Raw genomic sequence first — 8,954 nt, 5'->3', positions numbered from 1 at the left:
AGCGCTCCTCTATTCTTTTTTCTTTGCGTCTTTGAGTTGACATGACCTCACGCTTCGAGGATGGATTCTCCTGCTATCTTCTAAATAAAATAGAGCTGTAACACTGATTTGTCTAAGAGCTATAACATGGTTTGTCCAAGACCCGAGAGCTGTGACTCGCGAGGGCTTTAATGTCCGTCACTCCAAATCTCATCCAAATTGTCATGAGACAGAACAGAGGAGCATACGCTTGCCTGACATCCCATGACTCGGATTTAACCTGGCTGAAACAACCTCGGTGCAGCCCCCTCAAGAAGGAGGCCAAGCACAGCAGGAGCCCAACTCAGCGAAAGCTCCCGTGGTAGAAGCGGAATGCGGAGAAAACCCAGCGCAAGGGAACTGACAAGAGGCCCATCGTGCTGGAGACCAGGACAGCGAAAAAGAAAAACGAACTCAGCAGAAATCTCACGCAGCTCAGTCTCAGATTCCAGGAGACATCCAGTTAAGGTAGGAGGTCCTCGCTCCTATGGCTGGAGGGACATGCCTAACGAAATCTTAATTCCTTTACAATCTCTCGTTTCCTGTTTCCATGAACCCCGCCCCCCCCCCCCCCCCCAACAGGCAGGCGGCAGTGGGCACAATTGAGGGACTCTGGAGAGGCTACTCTTTGGTAAGTCCCAAAGGCACTATCTGCTGAGCCCCAGTAGCTGTTACCCAAGCCGGTGGGGGTTCTTCTGTCCTTACTCTTCTCTGTGCCAAGAATCAGGCCAACGAAAACTGTGTACACAGGTCAGGAATTTAGCAGATTTTCTGGCAGACTATGAAGGGGATTCTTTGGCACGTTTTTCCCACTGCTTTTTCCTTCTGTCCTTCAGCTCTCTCCCGGGACTCAAGCCCGGCCAAACCCAGGATGCCTGACTTTAGGACCTAATGAAGCTCAGGCTCTGATGTCTCATTGCAAAAATTCATTGAGAGACAAAGCAATAAGTAAGAAGTGAATTTGTTAGGATTCAGAGAGAAGCCACTCTTCAGAGTGTGGGTCATTGCCGAGAGCAAGGGCATGGAATGTAGCCTGGAAAAACAGACTGGTTCCAAATAGGAAAAGGAGCACGTCAAGACTGTATATTGTCACCCTGCTTATTTAACTTTTATGCAGAGTACATCGTGAGAAACACTGGGCTGGAAGAAGCACAAGCTGGAATCAAGATTGCTGGGAGAAATATCAATAACCTCAGATATGCAGATGACACCACCCTTATGGCAGAAAGTGAAGAGGAACTCAAAAGCCTCTTGATGAAAGTGAAAGTGGAGAATGAAAAAGTTAGCTTAAAGCTCAACATTCAGAAAACAAAGATCACGGCATCCGGTCCCATCACTTCATGGGAAATAGATGGGGAAACAGTGGAAACAGTGTCAGACTTTATTTTTCTGGGCTCCAAAACCACTGCAGATGGTGACTGCAGCCATGAAATTAAAAGACGCTTACTCCTTGGAAGGAAAATTATGACCAACCTAGATAGCATATTCAAAAGCAAAGACATTACTTTGCCAACAAAGGTTCGTCTAGTCAAGGCTATGGTTTTTCCTGTGGTCATGTATGGATGTGAGAGTTGGACTGTGAAGAAGGCTGAGCACTGAAGAATTGATGCTTTTGAACTGTGGTGTTGGAGAAGACTCTTGAGAGTCCCTTGGACTGCAAGGAGATCCAACCAGTCCATTCTGAAGGAGATCAGCCCTGGGATTTCTTTGGAAGGAATGATGCTGAAGCTGAAACTCCAGTACTTTGGCCACCTCATGCGAAGAATTGACTCATTGGAAAAGACTCTGATGCTGGGAGGGATTGGGGGCAGGAGGAGAAGGGGACAACAGAGGATGAGATGGCTGGATGGCATCACTGACTCGATGGACATGAGTCTGAGTGAACTCTGGGAGTTGGTGATGGACAAGGAGGCCTGGCGTGCTGCGATTCATGGAGTCGCAAAGAGTCGGACACGACTGAGCGACTGATCTGATCTGATCTAGGCTTTTCGAGTGGGGTGAATTCATATGCTAAAGAGTGGGAGGATCATCCCAGCCACTGGGGGACCACCCACTCCTCCCTCTTTTGACAGTGCCTTAGAGCTGTCCTGCCACCTCTGGGTGTGTCTTTTGGCTTATAGATTAGGGATTAAAGTTTACTTGAATTTGACTTGTCATGTTAGACCCAATTGCTTTTAATTGGTTTAGTTATGCCCTTGTACTATGTCATTCTTTCAAAGGTTGTGCTCTGCCTCCTTCCCTCCTGTTTCATGCTACTTTCCTCAGCCCCATCTGGGCCCACAGTGTTGCCTGTACAATCTTCTGGAGGGACAACCAGAAAATAGCTGGCCTTGGGAGGGAAATACTGTATAATATCCAACCCCTAATCCTACCCAGCACTGGTCACGCTGGAGATCTTGGGGATGCCCAACTCCAGTCTAGGGGTCCCAGGAGGTCAACCTGCCTTGACCTGCCTAGGAATCTGGCCCTCAAAAGGTTGTCACGCCTCAACCTGCTCGGGGATCCGCCAGTCCCAGGGGTCCCAGGAGGTCGTCACGCCTTGACCTGCCCAGGGACCCAATTCTCGGGAGGCCATCATGCCTCAACGAGCCTGGGAATTTGATCTCTAGGAGGCTGTCACCTCAGCCTGCCTGGGGATCTGCACTCTGACCTGGCGACTCCTGGCTCTCAGGTTGCAACAGTACTGGCTAGGATAAGCTTCAGAAAGACTCACCCCTAAGGAAGTCCACCCATGGAAACAGAATTACTTGTGGGAACGTGCCTAGTCTCAACAATAACTCAGGAGCCCAACAAGAACCTCATTCCCTTTCTGGAAAGGCTAAAAGAGGCCCTCCAAAACTTTACCAATCTGGATTTAGACTCCTACGAGGGACAGGTGATTTTAAAGGACAAATTCCTGTCCCATTGTGCATCAGATATCAGAATTAAGTTACAACAGCTACAGCAGCAGGACCCTGCTGCCTCTTTAGATGAGATGATCCAGATAGCCACCAATACCTTTTATAACAGAGAACAGGAGAAGGAGGCCAAGGCCCAGGAAAGGGAGGAAGGAAAGAGACAAGCCATGTCCAGATGCTGGCCACCCTCCAGGGAAGCCCTAAGGCAAACCCCGAGTCCTTGAAGGACAAGACACGAGGCAAATGCCTAATCTGTAAATAGGCGGGACATTGAGCCAAAGAGTATCCAAACCGTGAGAAGTCTCCTAAAATGGCTTGCTACAAATGCCATCAACTGGGACATTGGGCAGCACTCTGTCCTCGGGACCCAAGAGCCTGAAGGTCAAGTGCCAAGCCTTCCCTCACGATGGTTCAAGAGGACTGAAGTGGCCCGCTCCAACCAGCCTGCCTGTCACAGATAACCATCACGGGGCTGGAGCCAAGGGTGCAACTGGATGTGGCAGGTAGATCTGAGAATTTCTTGGTTGACACAGGGGCTACCTACTCTGTCTTGATCTCCTACTTCGGAGCCTTCTCCTCCCAAATCTGTACAATTTTGGGTGCTACAGGAAAAACAACTACTAAAAGATTCACCCGAGCACTTCTTTGTTGCTGGGATGGACAAATATTTTCCCACCAGTTTCTGGTGGTTCCTAAGTGTCCTACTCCCTTATTGGGAAGAGATATACTCACTAAATTGGGGATCACCCTTGTGATGGGAAGCTTTTCAGCCCCTAGAGCCCTACAGCTCCTGGTTACTACTGAATAACCCATTACACCTTCTCCAAAAAGCTATGGGAGGACAAAATTAACCCCCAGATGTGGGACCAGGGAATTCCTGAACGAGCCCACCAAGCTGAACCGGTCATCATTGTCCTCTGAGATCCCACTCGGTTTCCCAACTGGAAACAATATCCCCTCAAAAGAGAGGCTCGGGAGGGACTACAGCTTTTAATAAATAAATTCCTTGCTTGTGGGCTATTGGTTCCCACCAATTCGCCATGTAACACCCCAATCCTCTCAGTAAAGAAAAAGGACGGAACCTGGTGTATGGTTCAAGATCTCCAGATCATAAATGAAGCTGTAGTCCCCCTCCATCCCACAGTACCCAATCCCTATGTAATCTTGGGAGAAATCCCACCCAGTGCTAACTGGTTTACAGTCTTGGATCTCAAGGATGCATTTTTTTGCATACCACTGGCTAAAGAATCCCAATATCTTTTTGCCTTTGAGTGGGAGGCCCCAGGAGAAAAACACCAACAGATGAGTTGGACAGTATTACCTCAGGGGTTCAGAGATAGCCCCCACTTGTTTGGACAGGCCCTTAGTCAGGATCTCCTAGATCTGGACCTGGGACTTAATGGGAAAATATTACAGTACGTAGATGACCTACTAATCTGCCCTCCAGATGAAGAAAGTGCCCAACAAAATGCAATTCAGGTTCTAATTTTTTTTTTTTTGGCAGAAAGGGGATATAAAGTCTCCCGTGCTAAGGCACAAATGATCGAGACAAAGGTCACTTATCTGGGAGTTCAGATTACACATGGGTCCAGGAGGCTGTCCTCTGATTGGGTACAAGGAATCCTCCAGTTACCCTCCCCCACGACTCAAAAACAATTGTGAGCTTTCCTGGAGCTAACTGGGTATTGTAGAATCTGGATACCCAACTATGGTCTAATTGCCCAGCCCTTAAAGGGACGAGATGATTCAATCCCACTGACGTGGGGAACTCCTTAAAAGAAGGTAGAGGCTACACTAAAACAGGCCTTAACTCTGGCACCTGCCTTGAGGTTGCCAGACCCAGAAAAAGCATTCCAACTTTATGTCCATGAAAGAGAGGGAATAACCTTGGGAGTGTTAACTCAAAGGCTGGGATCTGAGCCCCAGCCTGTAGCTTACTTATCCAAGAGACTAGATCCAACCGCCCGAGGCTGGCCCCCCTGCCTTCGAAATCTTGAAGCTATTGCAATCATGATAGAAGATGCTTTAAAACTCTCCTCTGGGGGCAAACAAACTATTTTTACCAGCCACCGAGTAAAAAAACAACTCCTAAATGGGAGAGGCCATTTATGGATGTCTGATCAAAGAATTCTCAGATATCAAGTAATGCTGATGGAAAATCCAGGCCTCACTATACCGCCTTGTGAGGTTCTTAAACCAGCCACCCTCCTGCCTACCCCCGAGGGCTCTCTCCCCTTTCACTCTTGTCTAGAAACCTTGGACCACTGGACAAAACCCCGAGAGAGATTGTTGGAAGATCCTCTGACCAATCCCGAGGAAATCTGGTACACTGATGGAAGCAGCTTTGTCTTAGATGGAAAAAGAAGAGCCAGGTATGCAGTAGTCTCCAGTTTTGAGACCACAGAGGCTAAGCCTCTGCCACCAGATACTTCAGGCCAATTAGCTGAGCTCATAGCTCTGACTTGAGCTTTAGAGCTGGGAAAAGGAAAAAGAATAGCCATTTACACTGACTCCAAGTATGCCTTTCTGGTGCTACATGCACATGCGGCTATTTGGAAAGAAAGGGGCCACTTGACCACCCGAGGGTCCCCAATCAAATATGGTGATCAAATTCTTATACTCTTGGAGGCAGTGCATCTGCTCACTGAGGTTTCAGTCTCCCACTGTAAAAGACACCAAAAAGGGAGCACAGAAGTGGCACGAGGGAACCAAGCAGCTGATCAGGTAGCTAAGAGAGCAGCATTACAGAACAGTGACCTAATAGGGGTTGCCACCCTAGTTCCACAGACTAGTTTGCCAGAAACCCCTTCATATACTGAAGGTGAGACTCTGAAAGCTAAGAGTGAGGGCTTTCAAGAAGATCATATGGGGTAGTTCCAAAAGGAGCGGCTCCTTTTTCTGCCTGGGAACCTCCAATGGAAGTTGGTTAACTCCTTACATGCCACTACTCATTTAGGGGGAAAAGCCCTCCAAAGATTACCAGAAAGGTCCTTCAGAGGAACAGGCCTCCAAACAACTATAAGGCAAGTGGTTTCCTCTTGTCCCACTTGCCAAATAAATAACCCCCAAGGAGCTCAAAGATCCCAGTTGGCCCAGCCCATCCAATGACATTGAGACCTATCCAGGAGAGGACTGGCAGATGGACTTCACCCAGATGCCAGTTTCTCAAGGGTATAAATACCTATTAGTCATGATAGATACATTCACAGGATGGATTGAAGGCTTTCCCACCCGGACTGAGAAGGCTGAGGAGGTAGTAAAAAACTGCTCCATGAAATCAGTCCAAGATTTGGTCTGCCCAGGTCAATACAAAGTGACAATGGAACATCATTTACTTCTAAGGTCACCCAAGGAGTCTCTAAAGCATTGGGCATTACTTATTATCTCCATTGTGCCTGGAGGCCTCAGTCTTCAGGAAAAGTAGAAAGAGCCAACCAATTCTTAAAATCAGAGATAAAAAAGATAACCCAGGAGACCTCCCTAGGATGGAAGGAGGCTTTACCAATAGCCCTCCTCCACACCTGTATTGCCCCTAAGGAACAGGTTGATCTTAGTCCTTATGAGATGCTATATGGGAGACATTTTGTTTATGTCAATGACCTCTTCCTAGATCCAGAGGTTCAGACCCTCCAGTCTTATACCATGGCCATTGGGCAATTCCAACAGGATATACGCTTGTAGGGTATGAACCAGGACCCAAAAGATTCTAAGGAGTCACTACTATATGCTCCAGGGACTCAAGTCCTAATTAAGGTCTGGAAAGATGGGTCCCCAGAGGCTCAACTCCAGCCCACATGGAAAGGCCCCTACCCTGTAATACTTTCTACCCCCACAGCAGTCAAGATACCAGGACATGACTCCTGGTCAAGCTGTGGAAGAAAACAGAAGAAGACACTCAATACACCTGTGAGCCCCTGGAAGATCTCAGATTCCTATTCAGGATTACAAATGAGTGCCATTCCAATGAACACTGCCAAAATCTGGTTTCTGGGGACAAGATTTCTCAGGATAGCTCTAAACAGTCAACACAGCTTGGTAGAGATTGTACTCCAAAACAGACAGGAGATAGATCTTCTAATCCGTGAACAAGAAGGGACTTGAGCCATCCTGGCGATGGGAATTTAGAATTGGCTAATGCCCCTACTAGTCCTTGTTACACCATACTGCTTATGATTGTTCCATGTACTGTCAATTGTCTAACCTGTTTTGTCTCTGCTCAGGTCAATAAGCTACAGCATGCAGTGCCAGTTCAACAGATACAAAACTACAGCTGACCATGGAAAATATCACTCACTCTTAGATGGACACTGCTATGAGGACTCTGAGCCTGAGACTAGCAAGAGAGGGACGTCCGATACCCCTTGCCATCCTAATTCAGCAGGAAGTAGCCAGAAAGACCTCGATGCCCCTATTCCCAAAGAATTGGCCTCCCATCTCTCGAGGGGGGAATGTTAGTTAGTTAGAATAGGAAACAGGAGTCCAAAATGGTGGTGGCTAAAAGGGAAAAGCCCACAAAAATAAAACAAAGGAAGGTCAAAGGAAGCGACCGGAATGTGGACTTCAGGTAGAATAAAGACCACTTATGGCTAGCCCAATTTGCATAGGGCAGGCCCAGAGGAAGGGAAAAACATATAAAAAGAAGAGCCAAAGGGCTCTCTCTCTCCCCCCATGTATGTGCACTCTTTCTCTTTCTCTCTTTACTGCGCGCTGGCGCTCTCTTCCACTGTCTTCTTGCGTCTTTGGGTTGGCATGCCCTCATGCTTTGAGGATGGATTCTCCTGCTATCTTCTAAATAAAATAGAGCTGTAACACTGATTTGTCTAAAATCTATAACATGGTTTGTCCAAGACCTGAGAGCTGTGACGCGCCAAGGGCTTTAATGTCTGTCATTCCAAATCTTTGTTGTGACGAGACAAAACCGAGGAGCATACACTCGCCTGACAGTTCCTATGCAGTATTGTTCTCTATAGCATCATACTGTACTTCTATCACCAGTCTCATCCACAACTGGGTATTGTTTTCTCTTTGGCCCCATCTCCGAAGTGACTTAGCAGCAGCAGCAGCAGCAGCAGCTTTATTCTTTCTGGAGTTATTTCTCCACTCTTCTCCAGTAGCATATTGGGCACCTACAGACCTGGGGAGTTCATCTTTCAGTGTTATATCTTCTTGTCTTATCATACTGTTCTTGGGGTTCTCAAGGCAAGAATACCTGAAGTCATTTGCCATTCCCCTCTCCAATGGACCACATTTTGTCAGAACTCTCCACCATGTCCTGTCCATCTTGGGTGGCCCTACATGGCATGCCTCATGATTTCATTGAGTTAGACAAGGCTGTTGAGAGGGTAACAGGCAGGAAGGAAGGCTTAGAGGCCCCAAAGGGATAAAATAGGCTGCAAATGTCAGACATTTTTATCTTTCTTAAGAGGCAGTAGGAAACAAACTTACAAGTGTCAGATTTTTTTCCCTTCTCTATACAAAGTTAATGGAGAAGGAGATGGCACCCCACTCCAGTGCTCTTGCCTGGAAGATACCATGGATGGAGGAGCCTGGTGGGCTGTATTCCATGGGGTCGTGAAGAGTTGGATACGACTGAACAGACTTCACTTTCACTTTTCACTTTCACTTTTCACTTTCATGCATTGGAGAAGGAAATGGCAACCTACTCCAGTGTTCTTGCCTGGAGAATCCCAGGGACGGAGAAGCCTGGTGGGCTGCTGTCTATGGGGTCGCACAGAGTCGGACACGACTGAAGTGACTTAGCAGCATACAAATTTAAAAGGAGGTTTCTTTTAAAATTCTGTGTTGCCATGATGACACTTGGTTCCCCCTGAACTTAACTTTTCTCAAACCTTGAGCTAACCAATGTGTTTTTTTATGGAAACGCTTTTCCTAAGCTATGTTAATGAAATATGTATTTAACCTAGACTCTGTGTTTCTTCAAGTCAGTTCCACCTAAGACTCAGAAGGACTTGACAAACCAGTATGTTTTATTCATGCAAATGTTCTCTTAAGCTATGTTAATGAGACTGTGTCTGCTTG

This window comes from Bos indicus, chromosome 15 (assembly GCF_029378745.1).
Source record: "Bos indicus isolate NIAB-ARS_2022 breed Sahiwal x Tharparkar chromosome 15, NIAB-ARS_B.indTharparkar_mat_pri_1.0, whole genome shotgun sequence".
Classification (NCBI taxonomy): Eukaryota; Metazoa; Chordata; class Mammalia; order Artiodactyla; family Bovidae; genus Bos; species Bos indicus.
Note: the sequence above shows the minus strand (reverse complement) of the source record.